General features: G+C 49.9%; 1 protein-coding gene across 2 annotated transcripts in view; it reads right to left on the minus strand.

Annotated features, from left to right (window-relative positions):
• The window catches only part of FHL3 (four and a half LIM domains 3), a 53,234-nt gene that overhangs the window by 22,083 nt on the left and 13,625 nt on the right, over window positions 1-17,526 (minus strand). The window contains exon 1 of one of the 2 annotated variants that reach the window (XM_006134240.3): window positions 15,858-15,913. The exons of the other annotated variant lie outside the window; for it this stretch is intronic. The gene's annotated coding sequence lies outside the window, so the exon portion shown is untranslated. Of the gene's footprint in view, window positions 1-15,857; window positions 15,914-17,526 lie in introns of those variants that run through there. 2 annotated transcript variants of the gene reach the window in all.

Consider the following 17,526-nt stretch of genomic DNA (forward strand, 5'->3'; position numbering starts at 1 on the left):
CGTCACTTCTTGCACAACGGCTTTGATGCTGTGGCAGCACCTCGTGAGACAGAGACTTTGGCATCTGTCGGCGGGGGATGGGGGAGGAGCCACAAAAAGCTTTTGGCCAACTCCAGAGGCAAAGCAACACAAATATCCACAGACAGCCTGCGTCACGGCGACAGGCAGAACCGAACCTGGGACCTCGTGAGTTTAGTGCACGAGTCTCTACCGCTGGAGCTAAAAGCCAGCAGCATCTCAGCAAAAGCTATAGAGTAAAGCTACTCAACACGCGGCCTGCAGGTGGGAGCTAAAACAAAAAAGTAGCCAATATAATGGTCTTCTGTTGAGATGTGTTTTTGGAAGTTAAATTCCAGGACTGTCTTTGCTCATTAAAAGCACTGTCAGATGGGTGGAAAGCGGGTAACTATTGCATTTTATTAATATCAGCAGAACTGACTTAAATGAGGCCTGTGTGTTGTGTAGACTTGCCTTACTCTTTGTATTCATGCCCGTCAGTGTGAAAGAAGCTGTTTGCATATATATTTGCAAGTGTATGCAACCACACTTAAGTTGCGACCCTCGACATGTGCTGTATCATAGTGGCCCCCCGGGCTTCCAAAGCTGAGTAGCCCTGCTATAGAGGAAATTCATTCTCTTGCTCTGTAAGTGGTCAAAGCGCCATTACGTGGGACAGAGAACCACACCCAGCAGGCATGTGGGTTACACCTGTACTTAACGTTAAACTGCTGGACTTCTTTAAACCTCCGGTATCTGTTCCCCTACTATCCGAATGCTATGTGACCTCACACAACTAGAGCTACCTGCCACCACATCCAGGGAAAACATATGTGTTGGGTGAAACAGGCAGCTGTGAGCACTGACTCTTCCTCTCTCTTTCCCAGCTCTTTGGTGCAGGGGCCAAGTTCTCATCTCTCCTCAAGGAGCCCCGCAGGGCCAGGCCAGTAGAGAAGCAGCACCAGATGTGCACCGCAGTCTCACAGAGTGGTAACCACAATGGTACAGACCTGGCGTCGAAGGAGATATAAAGGGGCAGTCATAAAAAGCAGCAAGGGAAATCTGTACAAAACACATTTACTTCTCAGGACAATGGGATAGACAGATTGAACCTCTCTACTCCAGCACTTTCTGGTCTGGCAACATCCGTGGTCCGGCAGGATTTTAGTTAGCCGGATGGTCACATCCATGATAAGTGGATAAGTCTCCCATGGTCCCATGAAGTTTGTTTACAGCCACCAGTCCTGGCTCAGTGTTCCGTGCTGTGATTTCACTCTAATTTACCCCTCAATGTCTTCTCAGACCCCAGCAAGCCATGCAAGTATTGGTGATGCTTCTAGACAGTATTGTCCTCCCATGAGTTGGCAAATTCTCTGGTTCGGCACCGGTTAGCTCCCAAGGATACTGGACTAGAGAGATTCAGCCTGTATATAATGCAGCACTTTAACTAGGAGAGATCCTATGTCCTCAAGGTAAAGGCCAGGAAGGATTCACACCCTCCAAGGTGAAGAAACGATCCTTTTCTTAATTGCAGAGAAGATGCGCTGTGCTCACTCACTGAAAACAACAAGCACCTCACAGCAAGGCACTTGGTGCCACAGCCAGTGGAGAAAGGCCACACAGCAAGGCTGTTTGGTTGCAGTTTAAAAGTTTCCATGTTTATTTGCTTGCTCGTGTGTTTGTAGGATCAGGGCCTCCAGTCCAACAAGGGGGTAATAACCAGCCCTCGGTTCTCCCCACCAAACAGAGAACTTGCTATCTGAACTAGGGATGTTAAATTGCGTTTAATCAGCTAATCGAGTAGTCGATGGAAATTCCATCAATTACTCGATTAGTCGATAAGGGGGGAAACTGCAAAGCCTCAGCAGAGTTCCCCACTGCGGATCTGTCTTTTAAATGGAGTAAGAGCCACCCAGCCCTTACTCCATATAAAAGGCAAAGCCGCAGCACGGGACTGGGCACAAGCTGGGAATCAGCCGTCCCGACTCACGCCCAGTCCCAGATGGCTCTTACTTCTGGTAGCTCTAACTCCATTTAAAAAGCAGAGGCGCAGCGTCTGGGACCAGGTGCGAGCCAGAACAGTTGATTCCCAGCTTACATCCTGTCCCCTGCTGCACCTCTACCTCCCCCCCCCCCGTGGAGACCGTGTGGGGGAACCGGCTTTTAAGCCATCTCCCCCCCCAGTACCAACTCCTGCTCCCTCCTTGCTGCCTCTGATAGAGGCAGCAAGGCGGGGGCAGGGGCAGTGACTAGTCGAGTAGTGTCTTGCCTACCCGATAAGCATATGCTTATTGGGGAGTCGACTACTTGACTAGTCGCTTACATCCCTAATCTGAACAGAGCATTTGTGACACGCCATCAGCCGAACAATAACTCAGCCCGGCCGAGACGCTAACTGCAGCAGAACGTTACGTCGGCTTGTTGAAGGGAATGAATCAGATTAAAACGCAATGTGATCCCAGCAACCACAATGACCTAAGGAGCAAGGGAAAGTCGGACTCGCCCAGCGACTGGAATCTGTTGCAGCAGGTGTTGGGAGCGCAAACGCTCACCGATAAATCACCGTTCTCCTAGCAAAACATTTAAGTTCTTGCCTAGAAACAAAAACAGGCACCTCACCAACCAGAGTGTGGCACCAGCACAGGAACAGCATCTCCTACCCAAGTTCAGGCTTCACTCCATGGGGCTGGAGACTGGACTCTTCTTAAAAGTTCCTCTAAAAGATTCCACATTAGACAAAGTCCCTGGCTCTAGTTGCGCTGGCGATACTGTTTTTTTTCTGAGCCCCTTTCATCTCTCATGAACACACCGAGACAAGGGAGAGAGACAACAGGAAAGGTTCTTGGATCCAAAGCGAATGGCTCACAAGAATCATATTCACCGAATGACTCTCATCCTACTGACGCGAAGGGCAAAACTCCCACTAGCGTCCGTGGGGCTGGCCGAAGCTCTATATTACTTACACAGAAGGGCTTGGCTTTTCAGAGGGGTGGGCAGAGCCAGACGCTCTCGTCCAGAACCGGGGCTCTGCAGCCACTTCCAAAATTAAGACTTTTCCTCGTTGAAGCGCTGAAACCACGCTGGGCCCGTGGCAGCATGCTGAAGTCTGTATACCTGAAGTCTAATCTCTTCAATAGACCGAATCACACTTGGGGTTTCCCACACGTGGCCCTTCAGTGTGTGATGAACAACCTGTCCATCCAAGTTTAGGGCTCAGCTCCCACTGGCTGACCTGGGGGTTTGGTTTGAAAATGGACATGCCATGCAGCTCCTCTTGGCCAGTGCTCCATGCAATCTGTTGTGCCCTCAGGACTCTAACTACGTCTCTTGAGTAAGGGCACAGTTATTCTGCATGCTCCAAAACTCTCTCTGGATTGGGTATCAAAGCCTACACTGAGTCAATGGCAGCCACTTGGCTACTGTTCTCTCTAATTCTTCCCATCCCTGAGTAGAATGAATTTTCTTACGTGCACCACGGTGGAGGGGATGTGCGACCCGGAGAAGACACGGGACACTTCACCTTCCTATTGGTGTGCAGAACAAAATTAATGTGTCGGCAGTGAGTCCAAGGGGTTCTGAGTGTGGGAGTGAGCTCGAGGCTGGGGTAGAGGGTTGGGGTGCAGGTATGGGAGGGCTCTGGCTGGGACTGGGGGGTTTGGGCGCAGGAGGGGGCATGAGATTCAGGGCTGGGTATTGAGTTGCAGGAGGGGAGACAGGCTATGACCTGGGGGTGTGAGCTTTAGGGTGGGGCCGAGGATGAGGGCTTTAGCAGGGCCAGTTCTAACCAACTGGTGGGCCCAGCTTGCCTGTAGGGTTCCCAGATGGTTTACAAAAAAAATACCAGACAAAAATTTGTCCAATAAACAAAAAAAAAAAAAGAAAGAAAATAGTCAGGGGTTAACCAGGGAAACCTGGGAGGAGAATTCAGGAGGTCGAGCTGAAATGCTGTCGTGTGCCCCCCCCAAGATCGGCTCTATTGGTGGCCCCTTGAAAATGGCGACCCCGGACAACCGCCCGGCTCGCCCACCCTTAAGACGGACTCTAGGCTTTAGGGTGCAGGAGGGGGCGTCTCAAGGTGGAGCAGAGGATTGGGACTCACTTGGGTGGCTCCCTGCTGGCTCCGGTGGTGAAGGGAGGCTCCCCTCCTACAGCCACATCAGCTCCGTGATGGGGCTGGCAGGGAGGGGCCGCAGCAGCTTCAGGATTTGGGGAGAGAGATCAGCCCCTGAATCCCTGCGCCAGGCTGACTGGGAAACTGTGTGGCTGCTTCTCTCTGCTCCGCCAGGACCAAGCATCGGGGCCTGGGTGAGTGGCCAGAGCCTGTCTCACAGCGCAGCGAAGGCGGCGTTGAGGAACGTTTCCTCTGCTAACAACGTACTCACCTCCCAGCCGACGCAGACGTACTCACCTCCCTTCCCACAGCTTCAAGAACTTAAGTGCCCACGGCCTCAGCTCCCACACTGAACCAGCTCTTAAATCTCTCCACCCCATTAACACCGCTGCTTCCGCCACTGTGCTAGCTGAGTGTTTCACCAACACGGATGCACTTCTCCTCACTGCACACCTGGGAGGTTAAGGAGCATTTTGCCTCCATTTCGGACTTTGGAAGCACAGAGAGAGATTCAGTAACATAGTGAGTCAGTGGCAAAGCCAGGACTTTCCCCCCTCATTAGAGTCTCCGTCCAATACTGTAACCACAAGGCCTTCCTCCTTCCTGCTCCGGAAATACACTACACAGCCTGGCCTGCTGGAATTATTTAAACATGGATCACAAGGGCTTGTAGGCTATCTTCTCCTGTGCTAAAGCCCCCTCTGTACATAGGCTACAGATCTGAACCCAGAACGTTTCTACAGGCAACCCTCATCACAAAGAGAAATGAAATAGAAGAGAGAGGACTGTATGAGGACAGAATTAAATTACCATGGGCCACAGGCCTTTCATATATGAGCACATATGACTGGATCTTCTCCAGTGGCTCCTATTTGAAAGCAGGCTAAGCCAAACCAAAATGAGTTCTTTTCTTCCTGAAGAATATGCAGGTATTTCTTCTTGAAGTGTACAGCTATTCAGGAACAGTTACTATGTAACCCTCACACCTAGGGAACATCTAAACTTGTTTTCACTTTCAAAAGAAGATATGCAAATTCAGTACGAATTTGCATATCTTTTTCCAATCGCTTTTTCGAAAGAGGTTTTTTCGAAAAAGAAAGTAGTCTAGATGTGGTTCTTTTGAGAAAAAAAGCCTTTTTCGAAAGAACCAGGTAAACCTCATTTTTTTTAGGAAGAACAGTTCTTTCAAAAAAGGGTGTTTTTTTTTCAAAAGAACTGCATCTAGACTACTTTCTTTTTTGAAATAATCTCTTTTGAAAAAGCGATCAAAAGAAAATATGCAAATTCGTGCCAAATTTGCATATCTTCTTTCGAAAGTGAAAGCAAGTCTAAACGTGCCCCTAGTGTGGTTCACTGTCCCATGCAGTGGCACTTAGACTACAGCAATAGATGAAGAGCAAGAGACAAGATGGGCTGACAGCCAACCAGCTTTTAGCTCAGAGAGTAGAGGCTCCTATACTAAGCTCCAGAGATTGCAGGTTCAAATTGGCCTGGTGGCAGTTTACAACTGCACTACAAATCCACACCCACTCTGCCTTCATCACAATTAACTTCCAAGTGTAGACAAGCTTTCAGTTTGCAGCACCAGCCTCACCAAGGATTGTAGAACACCTGAGGAGTTACCTAGGCATGGTGCAACAGGTTAGAGGAGAACTGCAAATCTTTAGAGAGGAATTTCTCATCTTCCGTGAGCTGAAGTTTGCCTAACTCGGAAAGCTTTCTGCACTGCAATGCAATTTGTGTCATTAGAACAGCTTGAAAATCTCACTAACTCTTCCATGTCCAAACAGAAGGCTTGTGGGTGACGCTAATGCTCCTTTCTGTTTGCTGCTGGTGCAGAACACACGTAAAATAACCACCTGTGGCAGGCTGCCGCCACTATATTTTCCTGTGCCTCCGCAGGTACAGGCGATTGCAGCTCCCATTGGCCGTGGATGGCTGTTTCCGGCCAATGGGAGCTGTGGGAAGCAGCGCGGATCAGGACGCCACTTCCCACAGCTCCCATTGGCTGGAAACGGCGATCTGCAGCCAACAGGAGCTGCAATCGCCTATACCTGCGGTGGCTCAGGTAAATATAGTGGCAGCGACCTGCAGGGCTAACCCTGGTGAACCGGATTTGGCTCATGGGCCGGTATTTGCCCACCCCTGGTATACTGTCATTGGCTGCCTCACTGCAGAAACAACTTTACTTACAATATACCCAGCAGAGGAAAGTCCACGTTACGAGCTCAGATCCTGCAGAACTGGAGCTGCTTTGTAGTTATCAGAATCTCACCCACCCACTCGGGTAAAATACTTTTATGCAGATAAATGGCCAATTGTTTTTACCATTTGCATTTTGTTTTTGTTTTAATCTCCCAGAGACCTCAGGAGCCAGTGCTGAGCCTGGAAGAGATTTTTATGGCCACATTTTAAACCCACAGAAAGTAGGGGTCTAGAATGGAAACACTTCATTACAGTTCAAGCACGAATCCTAGGCTCTGCCATGAACAGCCGGCTCTAGTTCACTAGTTAAGTAAATTACTATTCCTAAAACCCACCCTGATTGTGAAAGCGGCTGAGCAGAGACGCTGACTAGTCACTGTTCTCCCCAGATGACAAGCTCTGAGCTGTTTTAGTTATGGGATTTCCTAGGGAACACAAGAAGCTTGGATAAACAAACGCTCAAAACACCAAAAGCCATATTTACATTTCACTGTCAAATGCTGAAATATCTATTCACGGTGGCAATATTTTAGGGCTCGTATTTATTTTCCTATCTACTTAAATATTTGGTCACTTTAAACATCTGTAGCAGCTGGAAGGAATTCGTTGGGGGCCTGCTAGCATCCACTAGGCAGGAAAGGGAGGGTGATGATGTGCATGAATCATATCCAAAGAACTAACACAGCTTCGTGCAGTCTCTAGTGGATGACGCGAATGCGATTTTCTCAACAGGAGCTATAAGATATCTCTAACTGTATGTAAACAGAACTATGACCAGTTAGCAAGGAGCGTTCTGTATTGAGAGTAATGCTGCTTCTGCAAACCACAAGTGACCAAAACGTCGTCCTTTACAGCAACATGGGGGGAAATCGGCTTGCAGATCAGGAAAACAATTCAGACTCTAATGTTTCTTCTCCCTCTTCCCCGCTCAGAACTCCCCGTCCAGAGAAAGCTCCTGAGACCTGCTTTAAATGGCTACTAAACCAGCAAAGCTTCTCCTTCAGAACTGGGCGTTTGATCAGCATGCTAGAGGATTACAACGGGGTGGGAAATCTCCAGCCCGAGGGCCAGATCCGGCCTCTGGCTTGCCTGGATCTAGCTCCTGAGGTTCAGGGCTCCTCCGCCAGCACTGGGGAACTGGTACCTCAGCTCTGCAGTTCCCCCTCCTGACCAGACCCTGCACCCTAACTCCACTTCTGCACCTTCCCACCTTCCCAAGACCCACCTACCCCCAACCCACTCCTGCACCCTCCCTCCTGCCCAGACCCCATACCCCAAGCCTTCTTCCTTGTGCACTCCCCCCCCCCCCCACACACACTAAACGCCTCATTTTTGGCCTTTCCCAAGAGCATCGTGGGGCCCACAAAATCTACTAGTCTGGGCCCCCCAGGCTCTGGTGTGTGAAAGGAATGTGGGTTTGGGGGTTTTTTTATTCTCACTTTTGTGCAGCCCGCGACTGATTTTTCTGTGGATCAGTGGCCCCTGACTCAAAAAAGGTTCCCCACCGCTGGATTACAACGTGGAAGGCTACACATCAGTGGTGGGCAACCTGTGGTCCATGTACCGCATGCAGCCCATCGGGGTTCTAGTGTAGCCTACAAGACTTTTTGTTTCCCATTGCCGGGTGACAGGGATCCCGATTCCACTGATTTCTGTCCATGTAGCATGTTTTCCCTACCAGTATTACTGAAGTGACCCGCACATAGAGCCAGGGCACGGGAAGGGAAGTGGGTGCTGATTGCACACAACACTGCGAGAGCCATGAATGCTCTCTGTATCCAGTCAAAGAGGTTCAATTGGCACACGCTGCAAATTCTGACTGGACGCGTGTAACGTCATCAGACCCTGGTTGTCTGTGGGTGGAACTAAACATGGAGCTTAGTGCATGAGGCTCCACTGCAGGGCTATTCAACACGCGGCCCGTGGCTCATTTGTTTCCAGTCCACGGTTCAGTTTGGGTTTGCGCAGGGCTCAACACACAGCCCACGGGTGGGAGCCAAAACAAAAAAGGAGTCAATATAATGGTCTTCTGCAGATAGGTGTTTAGTAGTTAAATTCCAGGACTGTCATTGCTCATTAAAAGTGCTGTCATATGGGTGGAAATTGGATAAATATTGCATTTTATTAATATCAGCAGAACTGACTTAAATGGGGCCTGTATGTTGTATAGTCTTGCCTTGCTTTTTGTATTCATGCCCGTCAGTGTGAAAGAATCTATTTGCATATATTTGCATATTTATTTGCATGTCTATGAAACCACACTTAAGTTGCGGCCCTCAGCATGTGTTGTGAGTATCATTGTGGCTCCCAAAGTTGAGTAGCCCTGATCTATTGCATGAGCTACAAGCCAGCTGGCTATTAGCTAAGGCTGTAGAGCTGACTCATTATTCTCTCTGTAAGCGGGCTCAGTGCCACTAGACAGGACCGGGTCCCACACCCCGGTTAAGTGGTTAACCAGTTAAACGCCCTGCAGGCAGGAGCATCTGGGTCACTGCGGACAAAGGCTGCTCCAGCCAGAACAGCCCGTCCACAGTGGGCCCCCTGCACGGCTGGAGCCGCCCCCTGCCAGGAGCAGTCAGTAAACCAGTAAGTCAGTTAAACATTCACGCCCCTACCCCGGAGGTGTGTGGGTTACAGGCCGGTGAGCAAAACGACCCTGTCCGGGAAGACTGTCTTGATTACCACAATCTTGTGGCCCACTGAGATGAAGGAGGCCACCCATGGGGCTCTACATACTTCCACAGCTCCTTGCCCGGAGGCTTAAAGGCTGCTACATCTCCTTTGCCCACCTTTTTAAACAAAGGCGATCAGCTTTCCAGGACGCAAATGCCAGCAAGTAAGGCAGTCTGGGTTAGCGTCAAGAGATGAACCTTGTTTCCTCGGCTTCAGAGGGATAGCCGAGTTAGTCTGTAACAGGAAAAACTTAAAAAACGACAAATAGTCTAGGAGCAGCTTAAAGACTAACAAAACGTGTTAGGACATCCTTGCTCTGGACAACTGATAACACAGGATTACAAAGGGGCATGGCTCCTCCTTTCTCAAGTCTGCAATTTCAGGGAAGTTTCAGCAGAGATAACAGTCTCCACGGTTTGCTCAGATAACCCTGCAGCTCTCCACTGGCTTGATGATTATGGTTTAGACAGAGACTGCTCAGCTAGGGGAATGTTCTGTAGCCATGACCGAGCTGTGGTTAAAACTGATCCCAGTGATTCTATTCAACCCAGAAACCTCAGACAGTTTCCATTTTCTCAATAACAAAGCATTTTTGTGGGGTGAGGTAACAGGCCTGCAGCTGCCAGGTCTAATTCTCCATGAGGATTTCTTAAGAGTGCGGCCGAATGAGCAGTGGCTGGCTAAGCCAGAGACGGTACAAAAAGCAGCCGGTCTTTACGGCTGAGAAATGAAGGGACAAAGCTGTTGCAGGAGAGATTTGGAGAGAAGCCTTTTCGGAGGGCCACGTAGGGTACGTCTACACTAGCCCCCTAGTTCGAACTAGGGAGGCTAATGTAGGCATTCGAAGTTGCAAATCAAGCCCGGGATTTAAATATCCCGAGCTTTATTTGCATCTTCCCGTCCGGTCGCCATTTTGAAATTTCACTAGTCCGGACTAACTGCCCGTGGCTACACGCAGCAGGGAGCCGGTAGTTCGAATTAAAGCCCCTAATTCGAACTACCGTTAAACCTCCTTGCAGGAGGAATACCAGGTAGTTCAAATTAGGGCTTTTTTTCTAACTACTGGCTCCCTGCCGCGTGTAGTCTGGACTAGTGAAATTTCAAAATGGAGACTGGACGGGAAGATGCAAATAAAGCCCAGGATATTTAAATCCCGGGCTTCGTTTGCAACTTCGAATGCCTACATTAGCCTCCCTAGTTCGAACTAGGGGGCTAGTGTAGACATACCCGTAAATTCTCGGTGGAGCTTGTTTTAAGCCATTTTGCAAAGGGCTCCTAGCCGTGTGCAAGAGGCGAGTTCTCCAGCTGAGGAAAGGCTGGGACTCCGGGATACAAAGGGATCGAACACGCGAGACAGAGTGGGAGAGAGAGAAATACACCCGTGAACTTTGTACATTCTGTAACTCAGAGTCCCGCGTAAGAGAGGCAGATACAGAACCATAGAGCTTAAAACACAAATGCATCTCTCAAAGTGGCAGAGATTAAAAGGCCCGGAGAGGGGGGCTGGAACAGAGCCATGCCGCTTCCCGAAAGCATGGCACAGTTGATGGTACTCGCCACTCAAGCTAAGACATGTTCCTTGTAACACGGCATGTCTGGAACATCTCTGTGAGCCCAGGGAAGGCTACAGACCCAGGCTTTCAAACGTGGAGCTCTTACATTAGGCCCAACAATATCAGGTGCAGAGAACCCACAGTTCCCACTGATTTCAAGGGGGGATCCATGCTCAGCTCCTGAAGATCAAAACTCTCAGGTAGGTGCCAAAGATTTTGGTGCCTAAGTCAAGCCCCCGCTGCGGACAATTCCGGCTCGCTGCTTAAGTTACTGACGGTTGATCAGCTCCCTGCATGTCCCTGATTAGTTACTATGCTGCTAAGCCTACACCACCGAAAGGCTGCAGCACAGATCTGCATCCCCAGATAAAGTTTTGTGCAGGCCAGATAATTCCCTCTTTGCTGCACTACAAGCTATTGAATCAAAACTTTGCTGTCCAGGCCTGTGCAGGCTTACAGGAGTTCAGACACAGCATTCCACTCACTAGTGGCTGGGGCAACTTTCCACAGCTTCACCAGTAGCACCATCGATAGCAAACTTTACCCAACACTCTCCAATGTAAGACCCAGTTCTCAGTGCTTATAACTTTGCCAAACTTTGGCCTCATCTGTACTTATACGCTAGCGATAGATCTTCTGGCGTTCGATTTAGCGGGTCTAGTGAAGACCCGCTAAATCGAATGCTGAGAGAGCTCTGGTCAGTGCGGTGCTCCTCGCAGTCGCAGAGTAAGGGAAGCTGACGGGAGTGTTCGCTCCCATCAACCTCCCACTGTGAAAACGGTGCCAAGCTCAGCTTAAGGTATGTCCACTCAGTTGTGTTCAGTTGTGTTCCTTAAGCCAACCACCTGGGCCTAGTATAGACCTGGCGTTAAACAGTCTGGGCTGAAATTTTCTATGCCATGTGTCTCTCTCGTGTTGAATTTTGCTGAGGTGAGCAAGACTTTCTCTGCAGTTGCTGCTCCCAGCACCTAGAGACCCATGAGTACCCACCACGCGTATACAGGCAGCATGGAGATACAGGAAGCTCCCCATCTGAAATGCAGAGGGGTGGGTGAGGACCAGGCCAAGTGAGAGATGCAGGGAAAGGGGAACAGAGGCAGGAGCTGGAGGGAGGAACGTTCCTGGGGCGGTAGAGAAGTTCGGAGAGTCGGTAATCCCTAGAGAATGCTATCATGCAGCACCTGAAATTGATACTATTATTCCTCCTGAAAGACGACCAGGGTCAATGACTTTGCTCCTCTGGCACAATGAAATTTTCCGCAAGGGGAAAGCCTGTCTCTGCAGGAGATGAATCTTTCTCGGGGGCCAGTCTGAGATTGTAGTATGAACTCCCCTAGGGACTAAGGACGATCACAAACCTCACCCACCACCTTCCCTTCTAAGTGCAGGGTGAAATTCTTTGTCCTTGACTTCTCTTACAAGCAGAGAACTGTGCTATGACTCACGGGGGCAAAGGGAAGAAGTGTCAATAAGGTTCTACGTGATGGAATTTGTTGGTTTTTTCAACTTCTACTTTTTTAAAAAGCTTGGTTTTATTGGATGTAATTTCCCACATTAAAGGAGCTTTAAAGTTGCAAAGTCAAGCACTTAAAAGTGCAGAAATGCCTTTATTTGGCCCTCTTGTGCATTTACACGATGAGGAGATCTTTAATTACATGTTCACAGGCAACTGCTAACATGGGTCCGTACCTCATTCAAAACAGTCTGGAAGACTGTCCTCAGGGAACAACTTAGGGCTGTGTAGTGCATTAAAGGCTGGGGTCATACAGACAGCAGCTTGTTTGTTGCAGAAGTTAGATGAGGTGTACAAATGAGACCTCAATTGTGGATTTGGAGGCTGTATCTTACTACATGCATACAAGGCGGGCAAATTCAGATTGCATAAGCAACATTCATTGAGGCATTTCCTAACTTTGGAGTGCTTGACTTTGCAATCTTAACATGCTTCTAGCATGGTTTTATTTAATCTACCCGGGGCGGTCCATGGCTATAGGCGGACTCAGCCGCCTAGGGCGCCGCCGCCTGGGGCGCCCGATAATGACATCACGGGGGCTCCCGCCAATGACGTCAATTCATTGACGGGCCCTGCAGACGGGGGCGCCGATCATGCATTCCGTCTGGGGCGCCAGCTGCCGCAGCCGGCCTCGAGCCACTCCTAAATCTACAATATAAACTCAAATATAAGCCCGTTTGTTTATGACCCCCCCCCCAAACTTACAGGCTACGTCTAGACTGGCATGATTTTCCGCAAATGCTTTCAACTGAAAAGTTTTCCGTTAAAAGCATTTGTGGAAAAGAGCATCTAGATTGGCACAGACGCTTTTCCGCAAAAGCACTTTTTGCGGAAAAAAGGCCGTGCCAATCTGACGCGCTTTTCCACAAAATAGCCCCGATCGCCATTTTCGCAATTGGGGCTTTTTTGCGCAAAACAAATCTGAGCTGTCTACACTGGCCCACTAGCGCAAAAGCATTTGCGCAAAAGGACTTTTGCCCGAACGGGAGCAGCATAGTATTTCCGCAAGAAGCACTGATTTCAGACAGTAGGAAGTCAGTGTTCTTGTGGAAATTTAAGCAGCCAGTGTAGACAGCTGGCAAGTCTACAGTGTAGACAGCTGCCAATCTAGACACAGCCACAGAGAAAAAATGGTAAAAAGTCACCGACCTGTTTATAAGTCGACTCCAGAGTACAGCAATCTGGGATCTTATAAACAGGCAAGTGACTTTTTACCATTTTTTCTCTGTAAGTTGGGGCAGTTGTGCTGGGTTCCAGATGCTACAGTTCTGCTACATTTAAAAGGCAGTGTGGCAGCGGCGATCCCAGCTCGTGCCGGGTCCCCTGCTGCTGCTCTATCTTTTAGAACCGGTTCATAAGCCAACCCCCATTCTTCAGAGTGGGATTTTTTTCCCAAAAAAGTCGGCTTATGAACGAGTCTACACAGTAATTATTTACAGTCTGGCAGCACCAATGTGTCCCCAACCAAGATCAGGGCCCCAGTGAACTGGTCAGTGCCCAGAGACAGTCCACACCTCACAGAGCAGCACTGAGAGGGGACGCCACACAGCTGGGCCGCAGCAGAGCAGGGGACAGACTCCTGACCCCCAGCTCAGCGCCCTAGTGGCTGGAGCTTCCCATACAACAGGGTGAACGGAAGAGAACGTTGCTGCTCGGGATGAAGAGGGTCGTCGCTCTGGCATGGTGAACCCTCATCACAGCATTCATATTGCAGAGACAATCCATCCACCTAAAAGCTTTGCCTTAATGCACCCACTGGAGCCTTGCCCATGAGGCCTGCTGGGCCCTCACTGGGTAAATACCTCAGGGACTGGCATCTCTAGCTAGATTTTCTCCGGCTCCCAGGCAGCCTTCTTTGCTGACCTTCCAGGTAAACTAACAGGAGAGCTTAGATCAGGGGTGGACAATCATTTTTGATGGGGGGGGGGGGGGGCATTCCAAGATTTTGGAAAGTGGTGGAGGGCTGCAGTCTTCCAAGATATTAATGGAGGAAGTGCAGGGTCTGGGATGGAGGTTGGGTGCAGAAGGGAGCATGGGTAAGGGATTGGGGTGCAGGAGGGAGAGTGGGGCTTGGGTGAAGGAGGCAGATGTGACCTGGGGCACTGGACTGGGGTGCAGGGGGTTGGGTTGTGACCTAGGGCAGGAAGGGGGTTGTGATCTTGGGCAGGGAATTGGGGTGCCGGATCTGGGAGGAGATATGGGTGCAGGAGGGGGGCAGAGGGTTTGGGTATGTGGAGTAGGGGGGCCAGAGTGGGGGGCAGAGCATTGGGGAAGAGAGGGGCTGGGGTACCAGAGGCAGGCTCTGGCCAGGAGACCTACCTGGTGACTCCCAGCCAGCAGCCCAGCAGTTTCTCAGGCAGGCAGCCTGCCCCACTGTCCCCACACCGCACACATTGCAGGGCCATGTGCATGTGTGAATAATTAGGACGGGAGGGGGCGTGGTGCTTCATGTGCTGCCTGTTATTCAAACAGGCAGCTTCCATTGGACAGTTCTGGCCAGAAACCGGCCAATGGGATTGTACTGGCAGCAGGGGAAGCACCTAAAGCCTTTTCCACTCCCTCCCGGGCTCACAGTTTCGAAAGAGAAACGGGACCCGGCAGCTGCTTTTCTGAGCGGCGTGCAGGTGGGGCAAGACAAGCAGGTAGCCTGCCTCGGGCTCCCCGCAGCATTCATGGGCTGGATCCAGTGGCCTGGCAGGCCATATGTTGCCCCAGCCTGGTTTAGATAAACAAGCTGAGGCCTAGTCCCCAGTCCAGGCCTTTGTGGAAGTGAAGGAAGTTCCACAGAGCCAGAAGCCAGGAGACTATCTATCTATCTGTCTCTAGATTCCAAATCTCATTCCTTAGGGCTGTACTGCGGAACACACCCAGCTGGGGAGGGAAAGCAACAAGGAGGAGCCAGGGAGCAATCCATGAAGCTCTCCGCTCTTTGGAGACACCCTTTATCCTAAAGGCAGCTAAACTCAGAGTGTTCTTTGGTGCTCTCCAGAGGTTCAACAGTAGGGAACTTGGAGGGAACTGCACCCGCTCAGCCTGCAGTGCCCCAGGCCACGTGCTAACCAACAGACTTCCAAAGAGCTAGACTAGAGCTAGAGTTTTGGTTCCCATTTTCCTGGGGATTGTCTCATGCAGACTACGCCACCCTTGCTCTTCCTCAGCAGCAACCGTTCAGATGATCACATGGAGTCCCCGGGCCCAAACACACCAAACAACTACTCATTCCAAACCTATTACTGCACGTTTTGCCTAATCGAGACTCAGATGCCAAGAGGGTCTCAGGAGTTTTAGCAAGGGGAAAGCAGTCACTGTCAATGTTCCCTGTAAGCTGAGTGCTTGGGCAGCCACCCAGGAGAGATTCAGATGTGGCCCAACTGATTAGCAGAGCACCCATAGCAGGCAGCATATGTTTCTGTGGGTGGTGCACACCTGTGTGTGCCTTGGTGCACATAACAATTTATTCCACACACGGATGGAAAAAATTAGAGGGAACATTGGTCACTGCTCATTTCTCAAGCATAGTGAAGCGGGCTCTCCATGTCTGAGGCTGTAGGGCAGAGGCAGAGAAATTCTCCGGCCTGCGTCATTATAGTCAAAGCTCATTTAATCATGTGCCTGGGTGAGTTCACATCTCCTCTTAGCATGAGGTCAGAGACTTTACCTGCCAAGCCACAAGCTACATTAGCTTGCATGACTTAAGAGGTAATATTTTTGCAACATAAACACAAGCAAGCAAACCAGCTGGGTGGTCTTTAGTTAGTGACACCAGAGATTGGGGATTTCTCCTCTGGCTGCTCAGAGTACTGACCTGAGCCAGGCAAAGGAAAGGTGGCGTGCCCACGCTTTGCTCTAAGGCAGTGACTGGCCCTGAAAGAAGAGGCAGGTTGGTAAAACCTGACCCCTGCATCCCACTCCCACCCACGTCTCCATCTATAGCAACTGTTTTACAAAGTGCCTTTCTGAAAAGCAGTTTTCCCATTGCTGTGTGGGACTTATTGGAGTAATTCAATTCCTGACACATGGCCTGGAAAATAAAGGACTGATGGGAAGAGGCACCCGTTCATTCCTGTCCTGAGAAAGAGGTACAGATACAATGGGGTCAAGATGGTGCCAGCTTGCAGCGGGTGTGAGAGATGCAGCAGGGGCGGGTTAGGACACAGAGGTGGCATGCAAGGTGGCCACATGCCCACCAGGATCTTTAAATCGTGCCCCTGTGCTATTGAGAGTTACATGTCGCCTTTGATTTTGGTGGCAATACTTTCAGTTTAGTATATGGCTTTGTCATCACTATGAGTTCTTCCAGCAGAAAATATGCTAATGAGGGACTCGTTAGCATAAGTTGCAATCTCATTTGCATATTTTCTGCCATTTCTTTTTGCGTAAGGGGTTTTTGCACAAAAAGAAGCAGTGTGGACTATTTTTTTTGCGCAAAAAACCCACAAATGTGCGCACTGCTTCTTTTTGCGCAAAAAGAAATGGCAGACAATATGCTAATGAGCCCCTCATTAGCATATTTATGCTAATGAGATCACAACGTATGCTAATGAGTCCCTCATTAGCATATTTTCTGCCAGAAGAACTGGCAGTGAAGACGTAGCCTATGAGATTTGCTGTTGTCCCCTTGGAGGCAGAAAGATTTCTGACCAAAAATGGTACCAGAGCCATTCAGCATGACATTAAGTGCAACTGCTACCCCCAAATCAAGAGGTCACCACAACACCCCACACTCTCACATAGGCTATGTCTACAGAGGTATCCCGAAATAGCTATCCCATGTCTTAACTGCAAGCCTGTTATTTCAAAATATAACGGGCTCGCTATTCTGACAGCCCTGTAAACCACATTCCACGAGGAGTAAGGGATGTTTCGGAATGGCGGGTTACTTCAAAATTTGGCGCTGTGTAGACAGCGCCAAATTACAAAACAAGCTACTGCTTCAGAACTGGTTGGACACCTCGGACCCACGCAACTACGGCCAGCTACCCCAGACAGAAGGGCAGAGGAGGGAGATTTCCGGGGGGCTGCTGCAGACCAGGAGATGCACCCAGCAGCAGTGATGAAACATATTCACAACAAGCCCAGTCACTGGACAGGGGATTTCACAAGCTGGCTGAAGTCCACAAAAACATCTCCCATTTGCCAAGCAGACACCACTGTCTGAACGGAGGCCTTTGGGACAGGTCAGGACAGTCCTCCAGGCTCCATGATGCTGCCTTTGCTTTTAATATCTTACTTCCTTTGATAAAAAACACTCATCTTGCCATAAGGCCGCTCTTGGGAGTTTGTGTAGGACTGCAAAACATGCTCGGCAGAGACTGGAAAAGCTGCTGGCAGCGGTACAGAGGGGAACAGGGTGAAACTTTGGGCCAAAAAAACAAAACGAAAAATCTCCACTCGTAAGCGAGTCTCATGTGACCGTCCGGCAGAGGCAGCGAAAGCATCGTCGAGAAACTAAACAATGGTGTGAGAACGACGCG

This window comes from Pelodiscus sinensis, chromosome 25 (genome assembly GCF_049634645.1).
Source record: "Pelodiscus sinensis isolate JC-2024 chromosome 25, ASM4963464v1, whole genome shotgun sequence".
NCBI lineage: Eukaryota > Metazoa > Chordata > Testudines > Trionychidae > Pelodiscus > Pelodiscus sinensis.